This window comes from Podarcis erhardii (genome assembly GCF_964252035.2).
Source record: "Podarcis erhardii genome assembly, chromosome: 3".
Classification (NCBI taxonomy): Eukaryota; Metazoa; Chordata; class Lepidosauria; order Squamata; family Lacertidae; genus Podarcis; species Podarcis erhardii.
The window spans coordinates 26,580,970-26,600,253 of record NC_138507.1 but is presented as its reverse complement, the minus strand read 5'-3'; the positions used below and the strand labels follow the sequence as shown (position 1 = coordinate 26,600,253).

Here is a 19,284-nt window from a genome sequence, read left to right as displayed (position 1 = left end):
TATCACACGTTAAAAACTTCCCTGAACAGGGCTGCCTTAAGATGTCTTCTGAATGTCAGGTAGTTGTTTATCGCTTTGACATCTACTGGAAGGGCGTTCCACAGGGCGGGCGCCACTACCGAGAAGGCCCTCTGCCTGGTTCCCTATAGCTTTGCTTCTCGCAATGAGGGAACCGCCAGAAGGCCCTCGGCGCTGGACCTCAGCATCCGGGCAGAACGATGGGGGAGGAGACGCTCCTTCAGGTATACTGGACTGAGGCCGTTTAGGGCTTTAAAGGTCAGCACCAACACTTTGAATTGTGCTCGGAAATGTAGTGGGAGCCAATGTAGGTCTTTCACGACCGGTGTTATATGGTCTCGGCGGCCGCCCCCAGTCACCAGTCTAGCTGCCGCATTCTGGATTAGTTGTAGTTTCCGAGTCACCTTCAAAGGTAGCCCCACGTAGAGCGCATTGCAGTAGTCCAAGTGGGAGATAACCAGAGCATGCACCACTCTGGCGAGACAGTCCGCAGGCAGATAGGGTCTCAGCCTACGTACCAGATGGAGCTGGTAAACAGCTACCCTGGACACAGATTTGACCTGTGCCTCCATGGACAGCTGTGAATCCAAAATGACTCCCAGGCTCCGCACCTGGTCCTTCAGGGGCACTGTTACCCCATTCAGGACCAGGGAATCCTCCACACCTGCCCGCCTCCTGTCCCCCAAAAACAGTACTTCTGTCTTGTCAGGATTCAACCTCAATCTGTTAGCCGCCATCCATCCTCCAACCGCCTCCAGACACTCACACAGGACCTTCACCGCCTTCACTGGTTCTAATTTAAAAGAGAGGTAGAGCTGGGTATCATCCGCATACTGATGAACACCCAGCCCAAACCTCCTGATGCTCTCTCCCAGCGGCTGCATGTAAATGTTGAAAAGCATCCCAGCATCTGAAAGGGATGTTGTCTGCTTACAAAGAGAAAGGCCTGGGTTCTCCAGCAATGTTCTAATGCCAATGGGAAGAGCCAGAGGTATCAATCAACTGGCAGACAGCTGTCTGGAGAACAAGAGCCACTCTTCAGTGCTGCTCTGGCTCTCTTTGATCCCGGAAGTGAACTGGGAATACTGCAGACTGTATCATGGCCCAGATTTGGCATAAATTACATCCCTGTTTGCATGTAAGTGCAGTCTTGGTGATTTTCTGTTTTTAACCAGATGCAGTAATGCCTTCTCTGTGTTTACATACAACATTTCATTTGTCCAGCTCATCCATATTTTGCCCTTATTCCTTGCAAAACATTTGGCAGAGAGATGCAGAGTCTTAATTAACAGGAGGATCAAAATGCTTTGAGAAGTTGTATAGAAATGGTTATTGTTGTTAGTATTGTTTTATAAGGTGCCTATATTTTATTAAGTGATTTACAAGCATTATGTACAAGTAAGTACCTGCCTGTAGGTTTGCATTCTAAAGCAGATACAGTGGTACCTCAGGTTAAGTACTTAATTCGTTCCGGAGGTCCGTTCTTAACCTGAAACTGTTCTTAACCTGAAGCACCACTTTAGCTAATGGGGCCTCCTACTGCTGCCGCGCCGCCGGAGCACGATTTCTGTTCTCATCCTGAAGCAAGGTTCTTAACCTGAAGCACTATTTCTGGGTTAGCGGAGTCTGTAACCTGAAGCGTATGTAACCTGAAGTGAAGTGTATGTAACCTGAGGTACCACTATACATATATATATATATATATATATATATATATATATATATATATACACACACACACACACATACATACACACACACACACACACACACACACACACACACACACACACCCTTTATTTTTCTGTCTTTAAGATGCCCCCATGTATAAGACGCCCCCTATTTTGGGGGACTCAGATTTAAGAAAATGGGGGGAGATGGCCCTGTGTATAAGAGACCCCCTAATTTTTGACATTAGTTTTTAGGGAAAAAACCTAGTCTTATACATGGAAAAATACGGTACATCAAGAATTCTGAGCCCAAGAATTTGTTCTGAGCTCCAGAAACTGAATGTAGCACACAGTCCTCCTACACAAACCCCACTTGTGGTTACCACAAGCTTTCCTCAACTCAGCCATATTATTTAGAATAATGAGGAATCATTGTGTTGTTGCTATTGTTAAACAATTTAGGGTTATCAATCCTTGCTGGTATACTGCAATCATCCAAAGATCTGGTAACAGACCCAGACCTCCCTTCTGCCCATCCCTGTTCTAAGAGACATGGCACAAAAGGAAAAGGAAGGAGAAAACAAGCAAGCTCAGGCACCAATTATTCGAGGTACATAGTTGCCATAATAACTAGCTTGAATAGAGACACTATGGCAGCTGATTTCTCAGTAGAGCTGGTGGAGTGGACCCTGCTGTCCTGTCTCTCCCTGTACCATAACTAGGTGGAGCAGCTGATGATAAACTGCAGTGGATGGAGAAGGAAAGCTCAATGACAGGTGGTCTCTCAGCCAAACCAATGGAGTGAGCCTGCTGCCCCATCTCGCCCTCTGCTGCGGCTTAGCGAAAACGTTCATTCAGTCCGAAGTAAATTTATAAATTTGTTTGGCAAATCTCCCCTGGAAAGACTAAGGTTTGATGCAACCTGTCTGAGAAAATTAATGAGCAAAAATGCCTAGATTTTATTTCATCGGAACTGAGAGAAGATGGCGTCTGCCACCAGAGAAGGACTTTTGGATTGATTCGGCATAAACACCAGCATGTGAGGACATTCTGCAAACAATAGACTTACCAGCTGCAAAAAAAGCAGAGTCATACAAATTTCACACAGAAGCACATTATTGTTTATTTCAACTTAGAGGCCATGAAAGAAGGAAGGATAACAACAGGAAGATTTAAAGAAGGAACTATTGGAAACTCAAGGCAGTAGAAACATAAGATGATTAGAGCCCCACTGAACTTGAAGCATGGGAAGCCCCAACAAAAATTTATAATTTGGCAGAATATTTGGACTATATGTTATGTATTTGTATAATTTGGAATACATAATGTGATCTGATTGGATTGTTAAAATGGAAAATTTAATTTAATTTTTTTTTAAAAAAAATTTATAAATTTGTTTTGCCATTTAATAACAATAATAAAAATAATTAAAAAAATTTATTTGTACCCCGCCCTCCCCAGCCGGAGTCGGGCTCAGGACAGCTAACATCATAAAACTAACACAGCACACAAAGAACATAAAAACAGGCAATCAATTAATTAAAATACATCTTAAAATTAGTTCAGAGCAAATTAAAATCTGGACAGATGGCAGTCCACGGGTAAAATTGAGAGTGGTTAATATTCTCCAGGGCCAAATGTTACCACTGGTCTTATAAAGGACCTACAAACGGGCTAGGAGGCCTCTATAATGCTTGTTCTTATACAGAAAGAAAAGAATCAGACTGAACCCCAACCAAAGGCCTGGCAGAACAGCTCCATCTTGCAGGCCCTACGGAAAGATGTCAAATCCCGCAGGGCCCTGGTCTCTTGTGAGAGCATTCCACCAGGCCAGGGCCACAGCCGAAAAGGCCCTGGCTCTGGTCAAGGCCAGTCTAGTCTCCCTGGGTCCTGGGATCTTCAGAGTGTTACTATTTGCAGATCTTAAGGTCCTCCGTGGGGCATACCAGGAGAGGCGGTCCCGTAGGTACGAGGGTCCTAGGCCAGCACCTTAAACCTGATCCTGTACTCTAGCAGGATCCAGTACAGCTGGTATAGCATCGGATGAATGTGATCCCGCGGCGAGGACCCCATGAGGAGTCTCACCGCAGCATTCTGCAGCATCTTAACGTAGTTCAAACTTTAAGAGAACATCAGTTACATCAGCTGATTTGTGCCTGTACGATTAGAGGGATACCGCAGTATGCCAGCAAAATGTCACGTGGCCCATCACTATGGGACGCACTACTAGCACAGCTGTTCATGTAATGTAAGCTGGTGGGGAGGCTAAAACAGGGCAGAGTCCCTACAATTTCCTCTCTAGGGAAATTCTTAGATTTCCTAGGACCAATGTGTTTCATTATCCACCTGCTCTTATTACAATCTAATACACAATCTAGAAGTCTGGTGTATTTTCAAAATCATTAAGGTAAAGGTAAAAGGTAAAGGGCCCCTGGGTGGTTAAGTCCAGTCAAAGGCAACTATGGGGTGCGGCACTCACCTCCCACCAAAGGTCCATGAGAAATTTGAAGCTTAGCAGAGCAGAGGAGCCAAAGCTGTTGGACTTTTTTTAGGGCGAGGTGCCAAAATGGTTCCGCAGCCTCTCCTGTGCTATCCTATCGTTCTGCCCGGACACTGAGATCCAACGCCGAGGGCCTTCTGGTGGTTCCCTCATTGCAAGAAGCGAGGTTACAGGGAACCACACAGAGGGCCTTCTCGGTAGTGGCGCCCGCCCTGTGGAACACCCTCCCATCAGATGTCAAGGAAATAAGCAGCTATCTTATTTTTAAAAGACATCTAAAGGCAGCCCTGTTTAGGGAAGTTTTTAATATTTAATGCTGTATTGTTTTTAACACTCGATTGGGAGCCGCCCAGAGTGGCTGGGGAAACTCAGCCAGATGGGCGGGGTATAAATTATTATTATTATTATTATTATTATTATTATTATTATTATTATTATTATCCTACAGCCCCTTTGCTATTCAAATGGTGTGTGTAATGGGCTTTCATACCCTGACAAAACAAGAAAATAACTATTTTCTGGGGTGTTGTGTTTAAGTTTCAGAAGACCATTCCACCATCTCCCCAATGCAAGTAAAAATTGTTATATGAATCAACTCTGTAAAGTGGAAGGCCCTTTGTCCAGAAACAGTAGGCAAGATTTATTTTCCTCCTCTGTACATGTTTTCAAAGGATGTAGGAAACTGTGACCAATCTTCCCATTTAGTCCATTTCTACAGACTACATCTGTTTGCTACGGTTCCACTGGGGAAGCAGAATGACAGATAAATCAGTTCAAGACTGATGTTGCTACACCATCTACTTCCTACATGGGTGAGGCGAGTCTGCGGGGAGGACGGGGGACGGGACCAGTGACTAAATATTTTCAGACCCTCCAAGTGGCCCTATTTCCCAGGGACATTTCTGATTCAGAGAAGCTGTTCCGGTTTCTGATTTGATCCCAGAATGTCTCACATTTCCTTAGGATGTTCCTATTTTCACTGGAGAAATGTTGGAAGGTATGGAGTTATTCCACTGGGAGCCGTCAGAAGGCAATCCTGTATGGGGAATTTTTTTCTTTTTACATGTTTAATGTTTTATTATGTTTTTATATACATGTTAGAAGCTGCCCAGAGTAGCTGGGGCAACCTAGTAAGATGTGTGAGGTATAAATAGTAACATGTATCATTATGGAATGGGGACGTCCCTATTTTCCTTAGAGAAATGCTGGAGTTCCCCAAAAAGAACTGCTACATTGAATCTTTAAAAATAAATAAATGAATAAATAAATCCGGACCCTTCCCAACAGATGAACGACAACGGCGCTTGCATGGCGCGATAATAAAACGAGCATCTGGGAAAGACTCTGGGCTTTGCCTTTCTTTCAGTCGGGCGGAGATTCAAAATGGCTGCCGAGCCAAAAAATAAAAATAAAAGAAGAAATAAACCACCTTCCTGTCCGCCGCGCGGAGGGAGAGGAGGCGAGGGAAAAAGAGAAAGGTTGGAAAGCTAAGTAGGTAGAGGGCAGGAAGGAAACCCGGGCAGTATCTCTTCAGGGAGACAGAAGCTCATACTTGGCAACGGAGAAAGAAGCTGGAATAAATAATTTAAAGAGAAAATTCAGAGAGAGAAAGAGAGAGAGAGAGAGATTTGGTGAGGCGGGTGGAGGAGGAAGGGGAAGCAGCGCTGTGGTGGTCTAAGTGCTAACTGGGTAAAGGAGGAGCTTCGCATCCTCTCGTGTTTGTCCTGAGACATCCTGCGGTCTACCAGGTTTCCGCCTGCCATTTCCCATCCTTGTTATTTTCTCTCTCCCTCTCTCTCTCTCTCTCTGGTCCCCCCCCCCCCCCGTCTGAGAAAGAGAGAAGCATTAAAAAAGAAAAAGAAAATGCCAGCCCAGGCTGCGACTTGTGTCGTCGCAATATGGCCTCATGATTCATTCATTTCCCCGGGATCTCTGCTCCTCTCCAGCCCTGATCTGGGGACTGGCGCGCTCTCCTCGTCCCTGCAAGAAGGCTCGCAACTGGCTGCGGGGGGAGGGAGGGAGGGAGGGAGGGAGGGACGCCTGGAAATGCTTCACTGGAGCCAGACGGAGAGGAGGGCGGTTGCTGTCAATATACCGGAGTTGTGATACATTGACAGGGCTGGAGGAGGAGGAGGTGGTGGCGGCGGAGGAAGAGGCGAGGGGTCTGTGCCGCAGTACTGCTGCGGTGGCTGTGGTGCGCCTCCTGCCCGCCATTCCCGCGCGGACTTGGGAGGGCGAGCCCCGTTGGAACCGAGGGGACTAGCGGGCTCCGGAAAGAAGCGGGGCGCAGGCTACGCAGCGTGTCCACGCAGGGCATCCTGGAGCTCCAGGCACAGAAGAACCCTTCTTCCCATGGGCATAGCCAGGATTTCTTTATGGGGAGGGGGCAGACCTTATGATAGGGGGGCAGAACCGAGTTATCTACGACGTATTTTTGTTTACTCGGTTTAGGGGGACAGCTATGCCCCACAATAAAATATCTGAGGTCCCCCCCAAAAATTGATGGACATTGCCATTCACATGGGGTGTGTATGTCACGCCTTGTGATTGATGATGCCCCCCCATATTTTGTTTAAGTTGGCACCCCTAACTCCAAATTTGCTGGCGGGGGTGCGGACTGCCCCAACACACACACACACACACACACACACACACACCCTTCCGACAATAACCAGCCACCAGTTTCTGGAACGCCCACGGTTGGAATTTCAGCCGCAGCTGGGCTGCAGAAGCCGATGGGAATGGGAGGTTGGGTTTAAAATGTAACAGCAGAACCAAGCAATGGCGCCCGGGTAGGGTATCAGACAGCATAGGAGCCTAAGGTCCGAGGTCCCATCGCCCCCCCCCCAAATAAAATATTTGAGAGGGAGCCCCCGCCCAAGTTGTCATTCAAATAGTGTGCGTGGGCCATGTCAGGTGATCGATTATGTGGGGCGGGGCTTACCCCCCCCAATATTTTATTCAAGTTGGCATCCCTGCCAGGGAGGGAAATACAGAGATCTCAGGAGAACCTGATGTTCGTGGTTAGAAAAACACGCGCGCGCGCAAAATAAAATAATAATTAAAAAAAATCTGGCTGTCGTTTGGGGAGTCTTGCGCAAGGCACGGTGTGGAAAAACCCCCGTGCAATGCGGATCTCTCTCTGTCACGACCGTTCACATGATCCTCATCTTGGAGGCGGTGGCGGGGTGCGGGGAAGGGGGAGACGCTTCCCTGGCGCGGTGACGACACGCGCATCCCCCCCCCCCCCAGCTCCCTGGTCTGGTCGTTGCTCGTGACCGACTGTCACCTGACGGCGAGGGGAAATCAGACCTTGGTCTCCCGGAGACAGGAAAATACGAGCGACCTTTTTTTCCATATTTTATATATGTGGAAGTAGACTGTAAGCGATTCCTATTCTTTGCTCCACAGAACATCCGATGCGGTGCCCAATCAGCTGTACAAGTTGCGCAGACGTCATTAAACCCTCAATATTTTCCGTGTGTGTGTGTGTGGTATATGTGTGCGCGCGCTTTTTGTGCACGGCCAACTGCGGTTGCTTTGCTGATCGGATCCTCCATTAGAGGAGAGCTATTGATTTCTGATTCACGCCGCAGCTGCAGCCAGCAGCAGCCGAACCGGGAGTGCACCGTTGGAGGGGACGAGCAGGGATGGAAGGCAGAAATGGGGAAAGATGGTAGAAGAGGAGCCATGTCTGCGTGTATGGGACGGTGCTAATAGGTTGCATGAGAAAGCGAGGCTGTTTGCGCCTCCAGGATCATCTAGTCCAACCCCCTGCAGTGCAGGAATCTGTCGCTCAACGTTGGGATCGAACCCATGAGCCTGAGACTAAGTCTAGCCATTAAGCTATCCCAGCACTTTTCGCTTTCTCTCTTTTTTCATATCCTGTATAGAGACCCATTTTTAGGTGCATGCAGACATTTCAACATAGACTGTAGCTATCCGTTTATATATATAGATATAGATGATATAGATATAGATTTGTAAACCAAATCGTTCTTAAACCGGACTGTTCTTAAACCGAAGTACCACTGTATATATGCGCACATGCCACTTCTACAGAGAAGGGGAGAGCGAAGATGGACAAGGCGCAGGCGCAGAATGCGCAGGACCATCTCGAAGACCTACGGCAAGCTAACCAAAAGCATTGGCTTGCAGTACGCTGGGGAGGGAATAGGCTGGCACAGCCGGAATCTGAGCAGCCAAAGCTTGCTTTCATTTGCCTCCTTCCTCCATCGAAAATATGAGCATATATGAGCGAAGGAGAATCTTCGTTAAGCAACACGTTTCGCCCAGCCCAAACTAAAATAAAATAAAAATGGCTTTGGGGGACGACATCATGTTTGAAAGTGTAGAAGCTTTCTCGCTCTCTTCTCCCACCTCCCCAACGCGACTGGCCGCCCTCTTCTCATCCAATGAGGCAACTGCGTTTCAGGACATCCCTAAGCTTTTCCTCCATCCCAACTGCTTATTGCGGACACACACACCGCGAATGGAGCAGAAACGACTTGCTTTTTCAATTAGCAGTGGGGATGGTTTGGTGGGGCATAATCGCCAACATTAAACACATCGTGTCACTCCCACATGCGCACATTTCCCCACCCGCGGAGTATAAGGACAGACGGATAAGAAATTAATCGGGCTAGTTTCTCTCTCCCCTCCCCCCTTCCTTGAGCTGTCTGTTGTAGCTCAGGGCTGGCAATAAGTTCTAGCTGCCAGCTAAGATGCCCCTTACCACCCTAGCGCTTTTTTTTTTAAGGAGGAAAACCCCGGAAAGAAAGCTTGCAGTTTCACAATAAGCGCTTGTCAACCTGACAGACTGTGGCTGCAAACAATATACAATTAAGGGGCGAGAGGAGGGAGAGACGGAGGGAAGGAAGGGAAATCAGAACCATTATGTGGGGGGGGGGGCGGGCGGGAGGGAAAAAAAAGAGGGCTGGCGATGGTGGAAGGGGTGGGGGGAAACGTGCTGGGTGGGGTGGGAGGAGAGAGAGCGAGAGAGCGCAGGAAGCCATTATTAGCAAAAGCTATATTGAGCCTGCTTGCTTGCCAGACTAACAGCAGCAGCAGCAGCAGCAGCCCAGCTCGGCTCTCCAGTTCCGCCCAGACATGTGCCTTGCCATTCTCATTGTAATCAGCCTGCTCAGGATGGCTGCTGATTCATTTCGCAGGATGGCCCCCTGGGAGCCAAGGTGGAAGCCTGAGGCGAGCCGCTGTTGCATCAATGCGCCACTCGACAGCACAGAGAAGGCACGGAAATCTGGCACCAGCCCGAAGCAGATCCAGCTCAAAATATACCAGCCTTTCTGGGTTGGGTGGTTCTTCTCCCTTTCCCTCCGCGCGCCCCCTTTCTGTTTTTAAAGGAGGGAGAACGGGGCGGAATTCGCGAAGGAAAAGCCCCACTGCTCCCCAAATAATTAAATAAAGCACAATTAGCGACAGAATGAGAGGGAGATCTTGTCTCTGCACTCGGTGGCAATGCCCATCGCACGCCCCCCACCCACAACCTCCCCGGCTTTTGCTGTCTGTGTTTACTCCGATCCTTTCCTTTCTTCCTTTTCTTCCTACCTGATAGCTAGTCGTGGGGTGGGCTACCTGATTTAGCCGGAGACTTTGATTTGTGGGATTGACAACCTTATTATGCAGCGAGGCTTATTATTGATATTATTCCCTTCTCGGTTGCCATGACCACCTTGTGAGAGACATTCAATTTTCTCTCTTCCATCATCATTATCTATGAGGCCATCTGTTGTGGAAAATGAATTCAGCCTCATTTGCATGACTGATAAGCAATTTTTTTTATCTATTTAACAGAAGGTCATATGCCGGGGATTTGGAGCTGGTGGAAAGAAAGAGAGGAGGGGAGGGAGGGAGAAGTGGAGGAGGAGGAGGAGGAGGAGGAAGAGAGGAAAGGGGGAACCGGGAGGAGGCAAACCATATCTAGAGAATGAGTGGGAGTGCGTGCATTAGGGGATGTATGTGGAAGTAAAACAGATCCCTTAGGCCTGCTAGCCTTTCCTTCTGAATTTGTCATCTCTGCCACGGCGACATTTTCCCCCCATAGCTCCTGCACACTAAAGAGAAAGAGGGGAGAGAGCGAGGGGCTATTTTCTCCCCCTCGCAGTCTTCTCGCAGCCCCCACCCCCACCCGCCGTTTTCAACACTGAGCGTTGGTGGGTGTGTTTTATTTTATTTTTTTTAATCTATGGAACGTGGGATATTTCCCCCCCCCCCAGTATTCAGTGAAGAGGGGGAAAAACGGAATCTTTCCGGGGGTCTCCGCGGTATGCTTCAAGTTTTTTTTTTTTAACTACTTCTCGTCCGTTTAAAGTTGCAGCGAGCTAAGGCATATGTTTGTGTCCCCACCCCCACCCTCTTTCCCTTAACCGTGTCGAGATTTCATATGTTGTAGCTTATCTGACGGTGAATGAAGGTTGTGGATTGTGTTCATCTGGGGTTTGGTTGTCTGAGCTGACTGCATATTATTTTGCTTCAGTTGTTGGGTAGTTTTAATACCTACAGATTCCATTGTTTGCTTGCCCACCCCCACCCCCCCACCCCACCCCCCTTTCCCCCTTGCTCTCCCTCCAAATTCTTCACAGCATATTTGCCGTGCTGTCGAAACTGCATGGGACTCTGGAATAGGAAGTAATCTCAGGGTGAAATCTGTCGCGAATGTATACAGCCATTATCGTGCATGCAGGAAGCATGCTGTTTATATATAAAGTTGCTGCATGCTGAACAGTACTTGCTTTGCTAAGAAAACAATCGAGGCAGAAACTTCATAGACACCCATTCATCACTTGAATATAACCAGTCATTAATAGGAGATCTAGATACATTTGAACGATGACACTAAGTTGGCATTCCACAACTTATTGTGGAGCAGTTTTGTTGACTTTAATGGGCTGCTCTGGAGTAAGTGGACTCCAACTTGTGCCTTTATTCTCAACGCCTGTATTTTTAAAATCACCATGACAAAAGACTGGCAATGTATATATGTTATGCACCAAGTTAAAATAAATGTATACATAGGTTTCAGTTCTAGAGCTGAGTTATGATATATTTAACTTGTCACAACATGTGAGAATTAACTCTTATTAAATTCCATTTTTATATTCTTCAACCTTCAATTTAAAGATGGCACAGAGTTGAGAATACTGCACTGAAATTTTCAGATATGCAAACTTGGTGTGTGTGATAAATATTGTAATAGTTTGGCACAGCAAATTTTCTTCCCTTTATAGAGGAACAGTTATAAATACTAAGCTGATTCTCTTGCTGAATTTATACTTGCTATGAAAAAGATTAAACACCAAAGAACAAATTGACTTGCATTTTATTTCCTGTGATACAGTCCTGGAAGTCAGCTGTAAATACTGCAAATCAAAGACTTTTATATATATTAAAAAGTGGTTTACTGCATACAATGTAATTATAGATGTTTTTAAAGTCATAGTAAAAGTAAATATCTGACAAAGCATTGAGGACAGTATTTCTTCACTGAAGAATATAGAATGTCTACTTCTGCTAAATAACTAAAAGTGCAGCCAATGAAAGATTCTCCCCTTGTACATAACTTTAATTCCAAAATGTATCAATGAAGAATAACTTTTGAAAGACTGAACTATTCCTGGTGGGCTGAATTTAAAATGGAAAAGAAATTTCACTAGTCCTCAGATCAATTTCAATGGGAAATTGAATTTTTTGAACTAACCCTATTAAGGAAGTATAACTTGCTTAGTTCATATATACATAGAAGCTTAGAAATTTTAAAACAACTTGGTTGACAGGTCACCTGACCTGCTATTTTAAATAGTACTTCTCTGCATTGCTGTCTCTTGCCATGCAAACTGTTTGGTTTAAGCATTACTTTAAAAATTATATATATGTATGTATATAAAGAGATGTAGATATCTAGCTCCACTATAGTTCTGTATCAAACATAGTTCCAGCACTAATTGGATTTTCTGGTGAAAGTTGAATTACACAGCCTTGTTCACACCAATATGCTCAATCACAACCAACTCTCAACAGACTGAGGAGATATAAAATTGCTAGTTTCCTCAGTTGCTGCCAGCTAGAGAATACTGGGGGAAAATTAATAGCTTGCTTCATAACAATTTGAACCATTTAGAGTTTAATACCACCACCCTTTAAGTTTCAGGAAGTTCCAATGGCTTGTTGTGAGGTGGGGGTGGGGGTGATAACATGCCTTTTTTCAACCACCAGAAAGAGATAATGCACTTGATTCCCTTTCCCTGCCCCCACAAAAGTTAATTACCAAGCTTGGTTGGATTCCTCCTTGCCACCCTGACATTTGACTGCTGCTAATTCACTGATTAATCTCATTAATGTGATTATGGTGGGATTTGGAGTTGGCTGCCATTGTTCTGCAGACAGTGCTATTCAGCCCAAGAACTTGCCACCTCATTCAGTTTTGCTGTGATTTTTCCGAAGGTTGTTTGAGTGAACTGTATTATGAAAGCGGCTTCTCTTTTCAGCACCAGGAGCTGTCCGTTGCTGATAGCAATTACTTTTGAGTCCTGACTTCCTATTAGTTCACTGGCAAATAGGAAAATAACTCACTTCCCTCAGTTCAGCGACTCTACTACAAAGAGCAGGTTAAAGAAAGGGGAATGTTTATACTGTACTCCACAGCCATCATAGGCACTATGCATATTCTTGAAGAGGAAAAAACACACAAGATATATCCACTTTTGTCCTTATTCATCCATGCATTTTACTTAGCCTGCTAAACCTTGGGGTGGGAAAGATATAGGAATTTCTCTCTCTCGCTCGCTCATTGTTTCATACATACAGTTTTAAGACTAGGACATTATTGACATTGCAGGTTTTTTTCCTTTAACAGCGTTGCTTGCCTTCAAATGAGCCCGTTTGGAACAAATATGACTAGTGTTCCCCACAAACCTACGAACAATAGCATGCCCAGCATCACTTTAAACTCTTCACAATTACTCCACCGCGCTTGCAATGGACTCCCACCCATATTCAGATGTTAAACGCCCCCCCTATCTCTCACTCACTCACGCACATTTATTTCTTCCGAGAGCGTTTGCTTAACTGAACGTCTCAGCTGTAGTACTAAATAATCATAGAGATTGTCTTTTCTGAGAAGTCTCTGCCCCCCCCCTTCATTGTGTGGAGCTAACACTCCGTCAGCATCCTGAACTAAGTCTAAAAGAACATTGTTTGAAGCACGATGCTTTGCATAGCATCCGCGCATGATCAACGAAGCTGTCTGCTGTTTGACTTTATTATTTGAAGCTACATTGTTATCATGAGATGCAGTTACTGCGCATGTGCAGCAACTTTTCCATCCTGTTTTGAATATCCTCCCTATTCTTCAGGAAACGTGCCACTATGCTGAAAATTCCAAGCCATCATTAGACTCCATTGTGTTCAGAGTTTTCTCTGAATTCAAGGGACTTGTGGCAGAGACAATTAGATATGCATATATGCCCCGCTCCTCATTCTTAGGCAACTCTGTTAAAGATGCAATCCTATGCATGCTTCTAAGAAAATGTGTTTAGTACTGAGCTATTAAGCATGCAATAATGTACTTTCAATAATTAGGGCTCCTGGTTGCACAGTGTGAACGCTTTATTTGAGGCCAGTTTTATTTGCTACTCTCTCCAGCAACATATTCTGCATGTTTACGCGGGAAGTAACTCCCGGTGTATGCAATGGGAGTTGCTACTACATGTGCATGGGGTTTCAGTATTGGACTTGTGCGTGTGCCCGTGTGTATTGTTTTCAGGGTAGGGAGAAAGTAAGAGGAGGAAGCTAGGGGAAGAGAGAATATATAGGACAGAGGCATTCATAGTGACACCTACAATTTGCTGTTTAAATGAAGGCTGTTCACAGCTCTGCATTCCCACAAAGATCTACAGTTCCAGCCTGGCAGTGGTGAACCTTGTCTGTTGTACTTCTGGCGTTGTCTCGTGTTCCTCCAGGTCCGGCCCCTCTCCCGCTCCAGCCAGTCAAAATAAATGAAACGTTATGTTTTCAAGTGTAGGGGCTGAATGAGACAAACTGCGTTATCCTGCTCCCGTGTGCATCAAAGAGAAGGCGTTGCATTCTCATTATAGGTGCTTCGTGGATGACAGCTTTACCCAGTGGAAAGAGCGGTCTGCTGCAGAGATAACTTTGGGGAAAGGAAGCCCAAGCCCCACGCCACCCCACGCGATTTGCCGCACTTGCTATTGTTCGAACTTGCCACAGTTCTGCTGCAGTCGTTTGGGGTCCCTACCTTGACTTTCAATTGAAGTCAGGGCGTGGGAGCTTTGCGATGTTTCCCCGGCGGTGCACCAAATTTCATTATTTTTTAGGTGCCCCTTACCACCCAATTGTAAGTGCATTCGCCCTAGAGTGGGGGCTGCTTGCTTTTTCGCCAACACTTCTCTCAGGAGTAAATGCATCCACACTTAAAAACAGCACAGTGTACAGTATATATACTCAGTATCCTTTTCCTTAGCTCCCTATAACCATCGTATCATAGAGTCACAGTGGGTAAAGGATGGATTTCCCCATCCCCTCGCACTGCATGCTCATCAAGAAGGGTGTCTAATCCGCGTTAGCACTTGAGCCTATGCAGATGACCAAAGAACCTCGGGTGAACTTTCTTCTGCACCAACGTACCAAGTGGTAAGGCGACTTCTCTTACACAGCCGGTGGGAATCTGTGGTAAGATGTTCGTCTGCATGGGTTCCTATATACTACAGTGCCATCCTAACTATGCTTACTCAGAACTCAATGGGGTTCACTTCCCATTGTGCTTAGGATTGCACCCTTGGTGCAGCGCTAATTATGAAAGGGGCTGTAAAGTCTTGCCTTTGTGACTTCAGGGAGGCATCTAATGCAGATGATGTAAACATTCTGGAGAAATGTGAAAGATCCGTATGAGCTTCCTCATCCTGCTCCTGCTGATAGCTGCATGTAAGGGGACTTCGTACAGGAGATGCTTTTGTTTTGTTTTCAAAAAGATGGTCATTTTCAAATTCTTAACAATTTATTTATTTTCGAAAAGGGGGAAAGTAGAGTTGACCTCAAAAGCCATAGAAACAGATGCCCATTTAAATTGATAATTGATACTTATTCCTCTTCCCATTTCAAACGTTGAGTAATTCGGACGAGGACCCCCCCCCCCCCAGAAACCTAATCTGCCACCCAAAAGCCACTTGCACATATCATCATTTTGGGAGGAAGTCATCAGTAGCCCTGGCGAGTTAACCTTCACCCAGCTTTATTATCAGTACCCTGAAAGCAGTGACAAAGCCATAGGGCCTTTGAGCCAGTGCATGCTGGCCCCCATAATATCTGGGGGGCACCTGCCCTCCCCTGGTTATATCCTCTCCTTCAGAGTGCCACTTCCAGCTGGAAGTGTGAAGAAACCCCAGGCTCCTAATTTTACCCAGGAAACGGTTCTCCTTCACCATCAAAATCGACGGGGCTTTTCCAGGACAAGTGAAGATGCTTTATATCACGCTTTGTCCACGCAGTGCATCCGTTGAAAAAGCGCGTTAACACGCTTTCTCTCCCTTCCGATCCTGGGTTACTTATATTTTTATTTATTTTACTTGAGAGTAAGTCCCCTGAGTTTCCATGTCGAGCTTTACTCCAACCCCCCCCCCCCCAGGAAAAGCTGCAGTGCCATCCTGCGCGCACTTACTCGGGAGTAACAGAAGCTGACTCCCGAGAAAGCCAGCGCAGCAGGCTTGGCCTGGCCTGCGTAACCTTCGGATCGCCACCCTTGGTTCGCACCAGGTTACTCCGAGTCTATTTTTTTTTTTTTTTTTTTTTGCTTCCCCGGTCAGACGCACTGCTTGAGGCTTTAGGTGTAACCGAGGGAGCCCCAGGAGGCTCCGTCGATGGAGAAGGCGAGCTGGGGGAGGCGAAAGGAAGCCCAGGTGCGAGGGAGGGGGCAGCAGCCCGCTAAGATCCCTTTTCCTTCCTGGGGAAACACCTCGGCCTCCCGCCTCCCCCCCCCCCCCCGGAATCGAGTCCAAGGAGAGAAAGGCTTGTGTGCCCTCGCCTTCTTTCGCTGCAGCGCGCGCACCCCGACACACACACACACACACACTCTCTCGTTGGGCAGGATTTGTCAGCAAAGTTTGCCCTCAGCGTGGCTGCCTCGTCTGTGGAGCTGCCGGGGAGAGCCCAGGAGGGAAGCGAGAGAGCGAGCGAGCGAAGGGCGGGCTGCGCTCCAGCGAGGCTTTCCCTTCCCCTCACAGACTGCAGTGCGAGTTGGGAAGGGAATTGCCAAGCGAGCGAGAGAGAGAGCGAGCCTTGGTGCGCGGCCGCCGCTGGCCGCGGCGTCTCTCGTCTCGGGCCTTCTTCTCTGGGGCCACCTCAGGCAGCCGCGAGAGGCGGATTACTCTGGCTGCTGTGTGGCTGCGCAAGGAGGTGTGCCGTGTGACTTCCCGCGCTGGGGTCAGCCCAGCTGCCTCCTCCGCCGCGGCAGCAGGAGCGGTCAGTATTGTTGTCTCTCCTTTTCGAGGAGGCTGCAGTTCCGAGGCGGCGGCGGCGGCGGTGGGGGGAGGGCGCGCGCGCGCGTTCACACACACACACACACACACACACACACACGGAGCTAGTGGATGGTGAAGGAGAAGAAGAGGGGGGGGATGAGTGTAGGGGGGGAAGAGAGAGAGAGATATATATATATGGGGAGATCTGGGGTGTGTGGAGAAGGGGCAACTTCACGCGTGTCTGCATTGTGTGGTGGGAGAGATGGAGGCGGTGGGCATTGTGTGTGACAGAACTCTGAGGGGACTGGGCTGTGTGTGTGTGTGTGTGCGCGCGCGCGCGCGTTTGTGAGGGGAAATTGTGGAAGGTTGTGCTTGTGTGAGGGGGAGAAAACGGTGGGATGTGAGTGAATGGGGTGGTGGGTGGGCTTGACCGTGTGTGAGAGAGAACTCGTGAGGGAACTGTGGTGTGTGTGTGTGTGTGTGTGTGTGTGTGATATATATATATATATATATATATATATATATATATATATATATAGATGGATGCAGGCTTGTGCTACTGTCTGTGTGTGTGAGAGAGAGAGACAGACACACAGAGCACTCTGATAAGATACTGTGTGAGAAGGTGGAGCGGGCAGAGATTTTGTTCCTCAGTCACAGGGAAAGCTTTCTCTCTTGCAGCTCTTCGCCAGTTACTTCTCCAATGTCCATACATGTTTTATACATTGGGGGGGGGATAGTACCAGGAAGAGTAGTTTGTGTGTGTGTTGCCATCTGTGTGAGATGTTTCTGGTTTCTTTTCATGGCTTTCCTGTAGTTGTGGAGTGCCTCCGTGTAAAGGTCCCTACAGCTTGTACCTAGCTCACTGGTTTTGACCACAATAATTAGAATTAAGAAAAGTTGGCATAAAATACAAAATTAAAAACAAACCCTTCTTGTGCAGGGAACTGGCCAGTAAAATTTATTTTGACCTTTTAAGCATAGGGTTACAGTTGCAAAGTTCCTAAAGGGTCATGTTTCAAGCAACAGTAACAGCAAAGTTACCTGTCTTATGACTGAGTATTATGCAGGTTAGACTTTTCAGGTATGTGCTGTGTGCCTGAAGTGAATTAATTTAGATGTGTGTCTGACTGATGACCCTTTAAAACAGTTATTTGCTAGCCTTGGGAGAAAGTGCATCAGAAACAAAATACAAAATTCTGAAGAAAGCTTCCAAATACCCTAGCCTTTTTGTATAAGAATCATCACATGTATGTGTATGTATACACATACACATACACACACAAACAAACACACACACACACAAAAGTTTTGTTCCCAAACTTTATACCAGAGATGGTTTTTGTTTAATGTATCTGGCTCTGCAGTCCTGGCTTATTTTCATTTATCCTCATTAAAGGTTTGCTTTTCTTGCGCCTTCCCTTCAAAGGTATGTGTGGCTATCTGCTAACCAAAATGAGGTTAAAGACATACTTGGAGTTAACCCTGTACACGTTGCACGATTATATAAGGATTAAGCAGAGTTTTAATTCTTTCCAAAGAAACACATCAAAATGGTAGGGAGCTTGCTGAATTTCCTGGCTTTTTCTATAACAAGCAGACTTTTGTCCGTCGTAGAATTGGAGACCCCATGTTAAAAACATATATCTTTCACTGGGTTGCTGTTAAATAGCTTGAGTAGTATTTACCGTTCCCATCTATTATATTAAATACAGCATTGCACATGATACACCTCCAGAGATTTAGGGGCCTGTGGGTAACAATGTAGGCAGCATACAGTATGTATCCTCAATCTTACCTGACTCTGTTGGCGAGTCTAATAAACAGGAGATTTAGAAACTATTGTTGTAATCCAAAAGTGGGGGCAAAGGAAGGTGAGGAGTCCCTCTCTTAATTCAGAGGTGAAGTTTACAGCAGCTAGAGGAGGATATCAATCAACAGTATGCTACTGATGTTATTTTGCTGCAGTAATGTGGTCTCTAAGGGAACCTGTGCTTGATGCATATACAGTACTACACAGCTAGGCTTTCCTGTAGCCCACTGCCTGCCTCTCTGCTGCTAGTTCTTTTAAATGGAGGCTACTGCTGATCCAGCAAGCAGAGTGCTGCACACATGTACATCTTCCTCCGCCGTTTAGTGGCGTCAACTTATTAATTTCTTGCCTTCCAACTTTGGATCCATTGTGTTCCTGTCTGAAAACATTATGACTTCTGTCTGTGTGGCAAAATAATTAGCATACAAATGAGGAGCAATTCCTGTCTCTTGTACCTCGGGAAATGCACACACAGAGAGAAGATGTGCACTGGAAAAAGTTGACTGGGTGAATGGCAAACAAATGGTGGACATTTGGAAGCCCTGCAAGAGTTTGTGTTGTTAGCGTGAAGCTGGTTTGTCACAGATTTCTGGGTGAATATCTCGAAGATGGAAAAGCAGGGTGGCTGGTGTTTGAAATGATTGCTTGACGGTGTGGCCTACTTGAAAGTGCAAAGTTGGACTGCATGCATAGATAATTCATTTGGACTACTTTGTTTTGCAATTTTCCTGCGTTCCATTTGATAGCCCATAAGGTAAGCATGCCCTCTTTTATACTTCGTTATTTTGGCTT

The 19,284-nt window shown here is 46.4% G+C and overlaps 1 protein-coding gene across 2 annotated transcripts in view; it reads left to right on the top strand.

The window, feature by feature from the left end:
* Positions 1-10,271: 10,271 nt before the first annotated feature.
* MYT1L (myelin transcription factor 1 like) overlaps positions 10,272-19,284 on the top strand; it is a 294,939-nt gene continuing 285,926 nt past the window's right edge. For both annotated transcript variants that reach the window (XM_081856828.1, XM_081856827.1), the window contains exon 1: positions 10,272-10,361. The gene's annotated coding sequence lies outside the window, so the exon portion shown is untranslated. The remainder of the gene's footprint in view (positions 10,362-19,284) is intronic.